Source organism: Pinus tabuliformis, chromosome 2_1, assembly GCF_031772625.1.
Source record: "Pinus tabuliformis cultivar Carrire ecotype Pingquan chromosome 2_1, CPIR1, whole genome shotgun sequence".
In the NCBI taxonomy this organism is placed as follows: domain Eukaryota; kingdom Viridiplantae; phylum Streptophyta; class Pinopsida; order Pinales; family Pinaceae; genus Pinus; species Pinus tabuliformis.
In genome coordinates, this window is record NC_142299.1 from 634402047 (window position 1) to 634418321 (window position 16275).

Genomic DNA, 16275 nt, shown 5'->3' on the forward strand with positions numbered 1-16275 from the left:
TCTTTAACATATTTCAAATTAAAATAATCAATAGAAAACTTAAAAACAGATTGAATCTGTAACTCACAATCCAAACTTTAGATTCTCACTTCTCAACTTTTATATCAACATAATTTGATCAAACAATCTTTTACCAAAATCATAATTTTAAAATAATAATAACACTATATTTTAACCCTCTTATATATTTTATTGCAGTGAAATCTATAATATTAACATTTACTATTTATATTTTTATTAAAATTAAAATAATCAATATAAAACTTAAAAACAGATTGAAACTATAACTCATACTCCAAACTTTAGATTCTCACTTCTACCGAGAGAGAGAATTCACCTACAATTTGACAAAACAACCCAACAATAGTTTTGACCACTTACTTCCCACAAATGGGAACTCTCAATGCCACTGACCGGTTTTTTAAACCATTGGTTTTCACAGATTCTAAAGATGTCAGGGGGGACAAATTTTCCCTGGCACAAATGAGATTCTGGCTAATATTTTATATGTTGCTTTGTTACAATAATGCAAGTTGAATATAAATATTGTTTTGTAGAATGTTTAGAATATGGGTTACTCAATATCTATCCAGATTACTGTGTTATCCCGTAAGATCCTAGTGGGGACAACGATACGTGTCTGTTCTCTACTGACGAAAGCGACGTTTCACAGTCGTCCACGTGGCGAAATATAATTCGAAAGTGGCCCACTTAAATGATGTAAAGGTACACTCAATCATACATCAGTGTGTCCTCCCCCCAAAAAAATCGCATTTATATTTGTTGCAACCATGTAAACGGATCTCAATTCCCTATACAATGGAATTTAATAAGGGTTTCAATTCCGCGAGTAGCATGGCAGCATTTGGTACAGATATTTCTCGTTTTTTTTTTTTTTTTCTGTTACCCAGAGCCGAATAGAAATTCAATGCCGTTGAATCCGGGTTCGAATCCCACGAAGTCCCTAGCAACTGTGGTCAGGCGATGATAATGAATATTGCGGTTATGCTCGGGACTCGAACTCGTGCGCTCCGTCGATCCATAATTCGGTAACAAAATTGTTAGGCGGGGTAGCAAATGATTCTTTCCAAACCCTAGATTAGCAGTCCGATCCCAGGAATTCGGCGTTTGCTTATGGTTAATTATGCATGAAATACAGGATGGGTCTCGGGCCTTAAACGGGGAGGCTCGTCGGGTATGCGTGGATTCTTCATTCTAGCATGAAATTACGGGAGAGAATTGGTCGACATTTTTCGAATTATCAGGTAGATTGCGTGTGCACGCTAAATTTCTGCAACTTCTTTTTAGATACTTTGACCGCAAATGCTGTTTTGAATTAGCCAGACTTGAACACGTTCGTGGCCGCACTGAAACTATATTTTTTTTCTTTAAAAGATTTGAGCTTTTCTGTTTCCTATTTATTATTAAAACAATGCAGGGTTAGTAGATAACGAAATCGATTGCGGTTAGGGCATTTTCGGTTTTTGAATTTTGCGTAGAACTACCGAATTGAGTGGGATGTGTAAGAATCAGACTGTAAATTTACATAGCCGTACGGATTGACAGCACTTCAGTTTCAGGCTTGGATCGGTAAGGTGAATTTCATACTGCTAAGTTGTCGACTGAAGATTCTCGCAGGAGGACGCGTGTAAACTCTGTTTTTCAGTAAGCCATATTGTTTGCTTTTAGCGTATTCTATATTATTTTCCATTATGTATTTATGCATGTCCAAGTTGGCAGAGTAGATTTCTTCTTGCGGAAAGAAAAATCTAGATGCACTAAAAAGGTTAATAGATTTATTTTCGCAGGGTTTAACGAATGAAGGTTTATGGACTGCATGTTTTTCAGGCAGACCGAGTCAGGGAAATGACTCGCTATTACTTTCATCTGTAGACGAAGATATTGATTCCTTTTTTCCCGATCAAACTCTTGATTCCAGGTGCCAATTTTTTCTGTGAAAATTCATCGGTTGAATAATTTGTACGTCCCTTGAAAATTATCTATTTTCCAAATGTGTAATTGGTATTTTGAAAAATCATACTTACCTGAAGTTTTTCGGATAATATGTTATTTGTTCTTTGAAATATTATCAGCTTTTGTTAAAGATTCTTAGATTATGTCCTGACTAAGGACATCTTCAACACGTGACACGGCCAGTGTCATTATCTTTTGGAATACATTGATTGTGCAGAATTATTTAAAAGCCCGCTGAGAACAATTCTCGGTTTGCAGTTAGACATCCCAACGCAGTCAATTTTGCTCTATTGTTCACTCTTGTACACTGTTATGACATCATCTCATTGTTTTGTTCGATTTGGATCGCAAATTTCTGACTCCGGGTGAGAGCAGGTAACTATATTGTCGCTATACTTCAACAAATTCCGATGGCATATCCTTGTGACTTATCTCCCTTGCTTCAACTGTTTTCTTATATCTCTTGCTAACTCTCTGCAGCTCATCTTATTTGTTCGGGGTGCACATTTTGTAAGATAAATTTCACGGTATTTTCTCAGTGGAATTTATATGTTGATAAATTATGCTGGTTGTTTGCAAATTGCTGATCATTTTGATTGTGTGCAACTGCATACTGTTATAGTTTTTTGCTTCTGAAAACCAGAGGGACGAAGATGTCTGAATGCAGTAATGAGAATGGAAAATGACTTACAGGGCTCAAGTTTATGTTTAAATTGAAGCACAAATTTGTCAAAAAGTTTTTTTTCGAAAGAAAAGTTACAACTGAAGTCACCTTTAAAAATCTATCAGATACTTCTATGTTTTCTTTAATTTCAATAAAGAATTGATATAATTGATATTTTTAAAGTTGGAAAAATGGCTGGCTTTTGTATACTAAAAATCATCAAAACACCCCATGGGTATGATAATTTTACTGTTCATATTCTCATATTCATGGGATTATTGTATTTTATCAAATTTTCCTACCAGTAGACATCTTTTATGCACATAGAATTTGGTGATTCTTTTGTGGATTTGATTGTAGCTCGTGGGATTTATACTTTTAGCTTTTGTGTTGTGTTTTGATCTTCTGACTTAGTGGATGCACACTCATTTTCTGGTTATGGATTACTCTATTTACTTTTGGGTGTGATTTAATAGGCATAACAATGACCATCTTAATTACTTGTGAGTCAATTGTGCAAACTATTTATGTATGGAAAATTTTGAAAAATTTAAAGTCCCTTGTTGAAAATTAGCAAACAAGGAAATCAAGTATACAAGCCTTTGTTAACTTCAAGCTTAATTTTATTTTTAATAGAAAGTAGAAATATTTTCATATTAAATGCTAGAATTTTTGCGTTTATTTTTCTTTATTATATTGTTTGAGAAGGCCAATCGCTAGAATTTTTGCGTTTATTTTTCTTTATTATATTGTTTGAGAAGGCCAATCGCCTAAATTTTTAGTAAGGGTTACAAACTGATTGACAATATAGCACAAAACATGGAATGTCGCAGATAAATTGGATTTCCAAACTACCTACTTTTATGGAAAACATTTACAAGAAGATGGAATCAAGTGTGCCTACACAAAACTTAAATATGTCTTGCCCAATCTAAATTCTTTTAATTTCCTAGATAGGTTTGATTGGTGAGAATAACTTTTTCTTCAACAAAATCCACAAGATTCTTGCCCTTTTTATTACTTTTTTAAAAATTCAATCTATTTCCCTTCTCGTTCCTCTTGGGGAACGATATTCGGTGGGTCATTATACTCACTAGGATGACCTTCAAAGGAAGTAGCGATTTACAATTGAACTTGTCCACTAGATTAGTTGGATGATCTTTACACTTCATCTCCTTTAGGATGAACTATCTCATCTTGTCAATGATTATCATGAAGTGGTGGGTTAATTTGCACCAACTTACTCTCTTGTTTTGTGTCTTTTGAACTGGTGATATGATGTTGCAATTCTACATGCTTCACTAGGTTGTCATGCTTTTCTTCTTAGCCTTTTTGATTGCATCTTTTGAAGGGGCAACCTTAGAAACTTGCTTGGGACAAGTAGAGGTCAGGTGACTAATTTCAAGCAAGATTTGCACTTGAAACAAACCTGTTCATAGTCCAATGTTTGATTGCAGCTTTTACCACCAACATCCAAAAGAATATCCTATGAAAGGTTTGGACCCACATCCTTCTCTATATAAATTGTTGCAAAGGTGGAGAACGACTAAAAATAGACTCAAGGGTGATCAAAATAAGACTTTCAAGACACTCCTTGATTTCTTGACAAGAATCCTCATTGCAAAAATCTGGAGGGAGGTTTGGACTTCTGGACTCCTCACCCAAAGTGGAAGAGGATAACACCTTTGTTAGGGGATGAAAGAATCGATGCCAAAGTTAGATGAACAATGCAATGCAACCCCTAAAGTAGGAATTGTTGCATAATGTCTCTTTGATTTTAACTTTTGAAAATTCCACAATGAAAAACCTTTTAACACACACCAATAAAATAGTATGCACTTGCAAAAAGTGCTTCAAGGACTTTGAAATACAAGAGTGAATATCTACCTTTTGACAAAAATAGTTGAAGTGACAGATTGTTACTTTAGAACTAAAATAATCTTCTTTGGAATTGACCACTTGAGAGTTGAGCTTAATGGTTGATTCAATGGGGGCCTTATTTCCATAAAGGCCACCCCAAATAAGAAGGGATTGTTGTAGCTTGCAATAGTGCCTTTAAGGGAGAGGGGGTTAGCCCAATTCCAAAGGGTGGTAGAGTTCATTGGTTGCTTGATAGCTATTCTCCTTTGGATTGCATTCTTCAGTAATGCCTATAGCATTTATTTATGTACATAATAGAGATTGAGTTGGGGTAGAGGTGTAGTTTTAGAATGGTTTGTGAATGTGGTGCATACACGTGCATGCTCCCTCTTTTGATCTTGTCTCATCTCTAATAGTTTAGATTTTGTGCTTGTTTTAGACACCATTTTATCAATAAATTATTGATCTTAATTTAGAGGAAAAGTGCATGGTAGATGATGTTTCTAGTTTTAGACTCAGGTGCATTATTCTAGGAATAAGATGCTCTATTCTAGGGAACTTTTGCATGTAGTTGGGGTGCACTTTAGCATGATTAAGTAGGGTGTAATGGTAGAGGTTGCTTGTTGCATTTGTTATTCATTGAATTTACTAGAGAGAGTGTGTGCATTGATTTCTTTTCTTTCTCAAGTTAATAAAGAAAGTAGAGATGATTTTTTGAGTGTTGCAATTGTGAAAGTTTCTAAATTTATACATTAGAAACCCCTACTACAATTACTGGTTTAACATCTCCTACTTGTTCTTTGCATTAACAAGTTATTTAATTACATAAATATCGATGTAAAACACTATCGCAGCCTACACATACATACAGATCATGAACTGAAATATACTGAGACAATCGCACAAGGGAAACTGTTATTTTTGGACAATCGTCCCCAGAAAAACCCAATTCGGGAAAACCGGTGCAACATATAGAGGGTTTGTATTATTAAGCAAATTCTTGAATACAACTAGGGTGCCAGATATGGCTCACCCAATGGAGAGAAATCCTGGCAGAAGTACCTTTATCTGGAGATAGATATTCTAGCAAATTCAACCACTTGATGATCAAACCCCACAGATGACCTGCTGTTCCCACTGCTCGGCAGCGATGGCTGCTCCAAGCTCTGCGCTGGAATTACGTCACCCCCACAGTGAGCCTCCCTTGCTCACAAAGTCGATTTGCTGAACTGCTCCCTCTCTGCTCCACAGAATCTCCCCAGCGCTGCCTCTAAGGGCATGCGTCAACCCCTACGGATTCTGTGTCACCTACGTCAGCCCCTACGGCCTTTGCGTCACCTTCTCTGGGACTGCGCTGTCTCTCTTGGTGTTGCTCTGTCTCTCTGCTATGTATTTTTTGGCCTCGAACTGAAGTGCCCTTGTTGAAGTGCTCCTCACTGCAACTCAGATCACTAGCTCGATTTTCTCAGCAAACCTCGCCCCAGAAAAATCGAACTCTTTGATCAATTCGGTGTGTCTCCAACTGACCCTCAAGCCTCCTCTTATACTTTTTCTGTTGATGAATCAACGACCGCGATCTAATCTCTAATCAACGGCTAAGATTAGAACTGGCTTGATCCTCATCACTTAGAACCTTCTCACACATATTTTTATTAATACACATTAATATTTTTATTTTCCTAAGTTTAGACTTAGGAACTCATTAAAAATATCAATTATTTTAATAACTCCTCATTTGGGTGGAATTTTTCCAAATGATTTCTGGGTTTTGGAGATCTCATGTGTTCTAGCCCCTCCACAAAATTTCGGAGCTAGAGCACATTTGATGCTACCCAAAATCAACACTCCCTCTTAGCGAGGAATGTCCTCTAGTAACACTTCTCAATAGAAGTACTACACTGATCCACTGCATCAGTCCTCTGTGCTGCTGATGCTTGGCCTGATGCCCTTCATCCACTGCACTGCTACTTCCTGTACTGCTGCCCATGACTCTGCCACTGCCACTGCTACATCTGTACTACAACTCCCTCTCAAAACGCTGCCTCATGTTGCCCATAGCACTGCCACTGCTAACTGCTGCACTGCAACTCAGTTGCTGAGAAGTAAGCAACTGAAAACTCACCCAAACACTAACATGTTGGTCAGTATGGATGCCTTGTGATGCTGAAGCTACCTCTGCTACTAATCTGTGCTGACCCTCTGCTGCTACTGCGCTGCTGCAAACTGCTTTGTGCCTCTCGCACTGCTACAACATCCACTGCGCTGCCTCAGACTTTGGCACTCTAGCTCTGCCACTGTCGCTCCATCACACCTCGCTCCAACTGACACTCGTCACTTTGCTATTGTCGTTAAGGGCTCCCGTAGTCTATGTGATCCAAGAGTTTGGGCACCTCAAGGATCCTACCCTCCATGTAGTACTCTCGACTACAACTCTATATCGCCCCACCTCTTCTCCAGAGGTGCATGAGCACTCATGGCACAATCGTCATCCTCGACATCCTTGTCTGCCTTTGTTGGAGCAGCCTTTGAGTCAGAAGCCTCCCCCTTGCCTTTCTTCCTGGGGCATTGAGTGGCATAATGTCCCAGCTCCCCATAGTTGAAGCATCTGACCTTGGTGATGTCCTTCTTCTTCTTCTTTTGCTGCCCCTGCTGTCCTACTGATGCGAGTGCTGCATCCTCCTCCTTAACTCGGGCTCCCTTGCCACTACTTCTTGCCTTGGTCAACCTCCTGAGCTCTTCTTGTCGAAGAGCTGCTCACATCTCCTCCCAATTGGGGAGAGTCGCTCTGCCCAAGATACTTTGGATAAATGTCTCCCAGTCCTCGGTGACTGCATTCAGGGCAATCTTGACCATGAACTCTGGATCTGGTGTAGACCCCACGGAAGTTAGCTGGTCGTGAATCCCTTGCAACTTGAGAAGGACATGATCTATATCCTCTCCTTTCTGCATCTGGTATTGTCCCAACTGATTTTCTAATAGCATCATTTGTTGCACGGAAGAGCCCTGGTACAAGGTGGTTAGGGTCTCCCACATCTCTCTTGCTGTGTCCTTCTCAGCAATGTGTGGTACTACATGATCTTTGACCCTGTCTAGGATCATGCACTTGGCCTTCGCCTGGGCCTCCTCGTACTGCTGTGCTGCATTAGTGTCAACTGGAAGAACAACCACTTTCAAGGCACAGTCCTTGATGCGATGTTTATCTAAGATTGCCAGGATCCTAGCCTTTCAGATGACAAAATTGGAAGCTCCGTCCAATCTGTCCTGATCCCTCAACTCATTCATTGCCATCTCTGCTCAAAAATAGAATTGGTTCTCTTCTCCCTCTCCTGTTGTCAATCTAGCAAGACTTGGATTTGGATTCCTTGGGCGCAAGAAACCCTCTAAGGAACAACTCCTCTTTAGACTCCCTCTGAGTCTTGATTTCCCTCTTGGAAATCCTTCGGCCAACTGTCGATTCGCTCCTCTCCAATCCTCCTTTGCTTCTGCAACCCGGATCTAGATTTCTTGGTTATAAATTTGTCAAGGCAATGATTCCGTCTACCTTGGTACAGTGTCCTTAGACACTGTTCTGCACCAACAAAAACAGCGTCCCATCAGCTCCTCAAATCGAAAAATCTACTTAGCTTCCTTAGCCTTGGCAACTTGAAGAATCCGAGCCCTTCAGGCTCTGCGCAATCACTGCGTGGGCTGGATCAACGCCTCCTGGCCCACTGCGTCAATCCTTCCTGGCTCAGAAAGATGACGTGGCTTTGCGTGACCCTGATCTGCCCCCCTCTGTCTCTGCGCTGGCCTTGACGGCTGACGCACCTATTGCGTGAGCTCCTCCCAACTACTGTGTCACCTCCACTTGGCTTGGAGTGCTGATGCAGGCACTGCGTGAGCCTCTGCATCACTTTCTCTGCACTGTGTCACTCCTTCTACGTCTCTTGGGACAATTGCTTTTCTGCTGCAAATTCTCCGGATTTCTTGGCTGGTGTCTTCAATCGCTTATGATCTGTAATTGCTCTGATACCATGTGAAAATTTCTGAATCTATACATCAGAAACCCCTACTGCAATTACTGGTTTAACATCTCCTACTTGTTCTTTGCATTAACAAGTTATTTAATTACATAAATATCGATGTAAAACACTATTGCAGCCTACACATACATATAGATCATGAACTGAAATATACTGAGACAATCACACAAGGGACACCATTATTTTTGGACAATCGTCCTCGGAAAAACCCAATTTGGGAAAACCGGTGTATCATATAGAGGGTTTGTATTATTAAGCAGATTCTTGAATACAACTAGGGTGCTAGATATGGCTCACCCAACAAAGAAAAACCTTGGCAGAAGTACCTCTATCCAGAGTCAGATATTCTGGCAAATTCAACAACTGGATGATTAAACACCACAGATGACTCGACTGTTCCCAGTGTTGGGCAGCGATGGCTGCTCCAAGCTTTGCGCTGGAACTGTGTCACCTCCTCTAGCAACTCCGTCACCCCCATAGTGAGCCTCCCTTGCTGAAAAAGTCGATTTGCTGAACTACTCCCTCTCTGCCCCACAAAATCTCCCCAGTGCTGCCTTTAAGGGCTTGCGTCAACCCCTACGGCTTCCGCGTCACCTGTGTCAGCCCTATGGCCTCTGCGTCACCCTCTCTAGGACTTCGTTGTCTCTCCCAGTGTTGCTCTGCTTCTCTGCTATGTATTCTTCAGCCTCAGACTGAAGTTCCCTTGCCGAACTGCCCCTCACTGCAACTCAGATCACTAGCTCGATTTTCTCAACAAACCTCACCCAGAAAAATCAAACTCTTTGATCAATTCGATGTGTTTCCAACTGACCCTCAAGCCTCCTCTTATACTTTTCCTGTTGATGAATCAACGATCGTGATCTAATCTCTAATCAACAACTAAGATTAGAACTGGCTTGATCCTCATCACTTAGAACCTTCTCACCCATATTTTTATTAATACACATTAATATTTTTATTTTCCTAAATTTAGACTTAGGAACTCATTAAAAATATTAATTATTTTAATAACTCCTCATCCGGGTGGAATTTCTCCAAACGATTTCTAAGTTCTGGAGATCTCATGTGTTTTAGCCCCTCCACAAAATTTTAGAGCTAGAGCACATCCGATGCTACTACCCAAAATCAACAACAATTTCTTATTAGGTTTTTTTCCTAGAAAAAACCATATTTTCATTCATATTTGTGTGACAAAAATACATTTTACATATAGACCTATAGTGGATTCACTAGGATTTGCCTAGATCCTACAAGTGGCAAAATAACTATAAACCCCAGGGGTTGAAAACCCTAGGCCACAAAATAGAAAAAAACAAAATTATAGGGCATGTAGGCTCGACAAAGAAGAAACCCCAAAGGGGCCACAAAAATAAAGCCCAAAACAGACATCAATACATTACAAAAATGGGTAAAAATCCCCAGCAAAAAGATTTTCGGTTGGGTTAAACCACATACTACCAAATCCCAAAACGGTTCAAACATATACTCATTCCATAGTGCTAAGAAAACAAAGAGGTCGAACTAGCAACAATGGTGAGTGACAATGCCCCACAGAAACACTGGCCACAACTAGGCATGCAAATTGGCACCAAAGAAAGAAAAAGTGACGGCGAAAGGAGATGGTGTCAGCGAAACCCAAACATAAAGTCCCAAGTGCTAAAAACATTGATGGCAACAGAGACCCCGTTGAAGCAGTGGCCGCAAGGAACCTACAACGAAGAACCAACTACGCATGGCGGCACCAATAGTCTCCAACGCAAAAATCCCAAGAAAAGCCCTTGCATCATGCGCAAATGAGACTCGACATCAGTAGAAAAGGGGTCTGAAGCCATGAGCAGGTGGGTTGCCCAACTCACAACCCTCTCAATCCTTTCAACAAAATTACGACATAAAAAACAACACGCCAGACAGAGCAATGCTGATAGGAATGCCATGGTAGGACGATGAGGGGAGGCACGAAACAGGGCAAACGCAGCTAGGGTTTAGCCGCCTTGCCATGCTCCCCTACAATTTATTATTAGCTGTTGTTAGTACATTTCAAGTAGCTTATGTGTTTTGAGGTGTAGAATATAGAAATAATTTTATGAGTTTCTTAAGTTTTTCATTTTTCTAAGATTAACAATGTGTAGGTATATTTACCAAGTATTGAAATTTAACATCCTATAAGAGCATATTTTTGAAACCTTCTAGGAATTTGTGTCTAGATGGTAAGGCTTCTACTAGGGATAAGGAGTTGTTAGAAGGTTTTAAGGGTGAGAGGCTTGAGATTTGTGCTTGAGAAAAGCACTTTGGACTTATGATAGGTTGTTTCAAATTGTTGATTTGTTTGGTCTAGGGGAGTTCTTGGAGTTGCAACAATGACAAGTCTTGGTATTTGAGGTCATCTCATTTGGTAGGGGACTTCTAATTTGTACAATGAAAGTTTAGGTTATGGCATCTATTATAGTTTTTTGATCTTAGGGTTTTCGTGGAGACAAATATTGTATAACATATTGATTTTTGTGCAATTAATGGAATCTAACAGGAATATGTTCAAGGCAAAGTGAGTCATTCTTGACTTAGTGAAGGATCACTTGAAGTTGATTCCTCACATTGTTTGAAAGATAATTGATAAGGAGATGTCAAATGCTCTAGTCACTTTATCAAAGTGATAACATGAATTGGAGGATGCTTCTAAAGGATTAAGCGCAAAGCCACAAATATGGAAGATAGATGCTATAGCTAATTAGTTGATGAAGATTATGTGATCCACTTGAAATCGTTGGAGAAGAGGTCAAGAGTGCAGAGTTGGTACACATGGTCTTGAAATCCCATGAATGGGTTTTCATATTCTTTGTTGCCTTTTGTTTGTGGTGTTTGTGCCCAAGATAAGGTTCCCACTTTTGAGAAGCCACAAGATGATTTTGTTGAGGAGTTAAGATTGGAGATAGTTGCAAGTGTAAAGGAGGAAGAGGAGGACCTAGCCCTCATTAATAGAATGAGGAAGGGCATGAAGAAAGGAGAACCTACGAAAGGGTAAGAGAGGAAAGAAAGAGAATTTAGGATCCTTGAATCAGGGCAAGAAAGATATAAGCTATGTCAAGTGTTTCAATTGCCAAATGTTCAACCACTATGCTTCTTAGTGTATTGTGATGGGGAAGGCAAGCCATAGTGATAGTCGTAGTTAGTGGGGAGTGGAGAAACATATGGAGTGGATGAGCTCGTATCCAAGTTTAATATGGTGTTATCGATGGTTTAATGTCATTCATCTAACACTGTGTTTAGGGTTGGATGGTATGTGAACTGTCGAGAATATGGAGATATGACCTCTGACAAGAAGGCTTTTGGTGGGATCCAACTGATTCTAGATGCCGTTATGTGACATTGTTGAGCTTGATGGTGTTATATATGTTCTTGGTTTGACTAAGCTTTTAATTTTAGTTTCATTATGATAGAGATTAGATGTGTTGTTGAATTTAATGATCAACAAGTCATAATCCAGAAGAGGTCCTTGGATATTAGTAGAGTTTTGGCCATAAGTGTTTGGTAGGGTGCTTTGTAGAGGGTTTTGGTAGATCCATTGAAAACACTAGTGCATAACTTGTGCGAGCTTCAACACAACATCTTGTTTACTTATAATATGGAGCATTGCCTATCTTGAATGAGATGATGTAGTGATTGCTAAACTTCAAGATTGAGAAGATCAGAGTGGGAAGGAATTGTGCACTTGGCAAGCATGCCAAGATTGCTTTCTTATGTAATGAGCATAAATAAAGAGATTCTTGACTAGATATATTCATATGTACATGGGTACATGATGTTAACTTCACTATTATGTAGCTTTTATTATGCTTCATTTATTGATGATTGCTCTCAAAAGAGTTGAATCTATTTTATGAAGAAAATGGATTAATTCCTCAACAAGTTTCATAATTCGAATCTCTTGTATAAATTAAATAGTTAAGAAGCTAAGTCACCTGACACAGGGATTCGAGTGTCGGATACAGAGACGTTAACCCCTCAAAACAGGACATGTTCGGATACGGACACATTGACCCCTCAGAATAGGACACGTTCGGATACATTATATATATATATATATTTCAAACATAGATCTTCATCTAGATGTAAGTTTTACAAAGTAACATTATGCATACAAATACAATTGTGACATAAGTGATAACTGATAATACACATTCAATTCATCAATGATCCAATAGGAGAAAAACAAGATAGTAAGATAAAGATACTGTAGTTTTCTCATTAAGTCATCAAAATCAAAATGTGTTACATAGGTAGTGCGATGCCAATGGGAAATAGAAATAGCAAATACGAAACAACTACAAGTATACAAGCCTCAAGGCAGTAGGTTACTCATGACTCATGAGTCATCAATTTGCATAGTCATCATCAAAATCAACATCACTGTCCTCATCATCATGGTCACAATTGCTCTCTTCTGTTGTATTCTCCTCCTCTGTATCCAAAGCCATCTCTGCATCTGCTGGTGTGGAGGATGACTCCTCTACAGTATCACCATCATCAAATGTGACAGGCTCTAGCACTGGAACATTGAGATCCAAGTTGGCCAATGCCAACTCTACACTGCTGTCCACACCCATATCATCAGGAAAGACATCCCACATCTTTGTTTTTCCCTTCAACCACTCATCCTTCTGTCTGTAAATATGACGAAAGTTGGTGTGCACATACACCATTGTCTCTACCTTGGATTTCTCAAGCCTGCTCTTCTTGACACTATACAAATTCCCATATGTGCTCCAATTCCTCTTGCAACAAGAGGATGAAGTCACCTGAGAGAGGAGCCTCATGGCTAACTGCTGTAGAGGAGGGCTTGTTGCCCCATGATTTGCCCACCAAGAATAGGGCTTCTTAGCCCCCCTGTCTCTAATAAGATCATATCTTGCAAGTCGACTAGTGCCAGTGGAAAACTCTGCAAAGGCATCCTCCACCTCATCAAGGTATGCTTTATCCTGAAAAACCCGCCTGAATGCATCTTTTATCCCTTGTGAGATTTCACCATCCATGTGAGGAGGGAATTTGCGGGAAGGTCCACCATTCAGCCACTAATGGCTGTAGTATTTTGGGTTCAATGAGTGAGCCAAACAATGTAAAGGTGTGCGGTTCTTGTCCCATCTATTGACAAGAATATCCTGTATAGTGGTGAAGAAGGCCTCTGATGATGTCTCATACTCAGGGCACTCACTGTAAAATAATGCTCCTCACAGACTCAATCATGGAATCCCATCCCTCATAAACCTCTCCTAGGATGGGTTGGTTTGTATCTGCAAATCGAAGCAAAGAAATGATAGGGTCCATGATCTGAATAAGTAGATCTACCCTCTCCCACCAAGCATCATCTAACACTGTGTCCTTCACTCTTTTAGAGGCTACTTGATCTGTCTTTCTCCAAAAAGACCAAAACTTTGAAATAACCATGGCCCCAAGAGCGGTCTTGACCTCCCTCAACCTCTTCAACATGATGAATGAAGAGGCAAACCGTGTATCCACAATCTTCAACAATGATAGATTGTTGTACTCCTTGTAGATAGTGAGGGCATTTGTATGATTTTTTACAAAGTTGCGGATATGCCCTGCATCCTCAATAATGTTACCAATCCAAAGCACATCAGAAGCAATAGATTTCAACGCTTAAGTTCAATGAATGGAGAATGCAAGGTGTCCAAAACACTTGTGGATATTTAGCTTCCACAATCATGCCAATAGCCTTGCAAACAGGTGCATTATTTGTAATGATTTGCACACAATAATCAACACCTACATCTTCAGTAACTTCAATAAACAACTCACCCATATATTGTGCATCCTTGTATTGTCCAAGTGCATCCATTACTTTCAAGAAAACTGGACCATTCAAGGAAGACACCATGAAGTTGATGAGTGGGTGTCGTGTTGGATCTGTCCATCCATCAGAAACAATGCTAACCCTAGATGTTGGCCATGATGCTTTAATAGGCTCAAGCATTTTTTCCACCTCTTTTTTTGCCTTCGTCAACAATGTGGTTCTAAGCTTCTCTGACCTAGGAGGCACATACCTTGATGGAGCCCCTTGAGTTAGAGCTCGGCACATCTCAATAAATAGAGGTGAGCGTGCAACATTAAAGGATATTAAGTTTTGATAGAAAAAAACAATGGTGAGATCAAGCTCTTCCCATTTCTTCTTTTGAAAAATCTTGTCCATTGGACCAAGTGAAATTGCCTTTCTTTTTGCTATTTGCCCCCCACTGGAGCTCTCAAATGGGAATTTGTTGCTGCTTTTCCTCAAGAATTGAAGGGGGTCATCATTCTTGGTTTTTTTTGATTTTGCAGCCACATTTTCCATACCAACGTTGGACTCTTTCCATTTCTTTCCTCTTTGGTAAAGGCACCTTTGTACAAGCTCCAATTCCACAACCTGGTAAAGCCAACAAATGACCTTTCACACGGAAATATGTGCTCGTGAAAGTATTGTGGCAATAGTTGCATTTCCAACTCACATTGTCTCCTCCCTTCACCTTGCTACTTGGCCCTTGCTCTCTTGTGACATATTTCCACAAGGGATATTTGTTACCTTGAGGAGGAAGTCTTCCCTCAACATTTGAAGCTGTTGTTGCAGCTTCACTTTCAATAGAGGGGAGACTTGTAGCAGACCCTGATGAAATTAGGAGAGGAGGGGCATCTCCAATGGGGACATTCTTCCCCTTCCTTTGCCCCTTCCCTGTTGCCCTTGATTGAGCCATGAATGCTGTAAAAAAAAAACCAAAAATGCACAAATTTGTAAAAAAAATGCACATGCAAATTGCTGTAATAAAAATGCAAAAAAATAGAGAGAAAATGCACTTACTTGTTGCTTGAATCTCCTTGAAAATGCTCCCACACCCTTTGCTCCTTGCTCCCAAACACCCACAACAAACTAAACAACTCAATGTGAAAATAGAATGGAGAAAATTGCCTTTATAACGCTGCGCAAGTTCCTAATTTTCAGATTCAAATATGAAAATCGGGACACGTCGTGTCCCGATTGAGACACGTCGTGTCCCGATTGAGACACGATCCAGATTCAATCGTGTCTCGATTTTCAGACTCGAATCTGCCCGAATCGTGTCCGATTTGCTGGATTCGGGACATGGCGGGCTTGGGGGACTAATCCTGTTTCATGGGTAAGAAGATTAAAGTGGTGAGATTATAAAATGGAGGCAAAAATATATTTCCAAGGAGTTTGACACTTTTACAAGGAAGCAAGGATAAAAGGGAGTTGACAATGCTTTAAAACCCACAATAGAATGGGATTGTAAAGAGTAAGAATAGGTCTATCATATAGAATACTAAGCCATTGCCTTTGCCCAAAGAAACATAGGTAGATCTAAGTCATGAATCATAGAATTAGTAGTCTCTATTATGGATATGTTATTTCTTTCTACAAATCCATTTTGTGGCGGGTTTTTAAGGAACTGTAAATTTTGCCTTAGTCCTAGCTTTTCTACAAAATAAATTAAAATCATCAGAGGTACAATGCCCTACATTGTTTGATCTTTGTGTCTTCATCTTCTTACTTGTCTAGCTCTCAATAAGAGCTTTGAGCTTTCTGTACCTTTTAAAGATCTCATCCCGGGTCTTCATAAAATATACCTAGGTTTTCTTAGAAGAGTCATATGTGAAAGTAACATAATATATAATATATATTACATGTCAATGAAGTTGATGACATCAATCCACAAGCATTTGCATGAATTATATCATGAATCCCTCTTGAAT

The 16275-nt window shown here is 39.6% G+C and overlaps 1 protein-coding gene across 13 annotated transcripts in view; it reads left to right on the forward strand.

Moving 5' to 3' along the window:
• The first annotated feature begins 845 nt into the window (after positions 1–845).
• Positions 846–16275, forward strand: part of LOC149202151 (protein MEI2-like 2) — a 170400-nt gene continuing 154970 nt past the window's right edge. Inside the window, exons 1-6 of one of the 13 annotated variants that reach the window (XM_089403106.1) lie at positions 847–1049; positions 1160–1265; positions 1567–1665; positions 1849–1939; positions 2192–2349; positions 2455–2501. The gene's annotated coding sequence lies outside the window, so the exon portion shown is untranslated. Of the gene's footprint in view, positions 1266–1566; positions 1666–1848; positions 1940–2157; positions 2350–2454; positions 2502–16275 lie in introns of all 13 variants that reach the window. The other 12 variants (XM_089403109.1, XM_089403103.1, XM_089403107.1 and 9 more) reach the window with 12 other exon arrangements.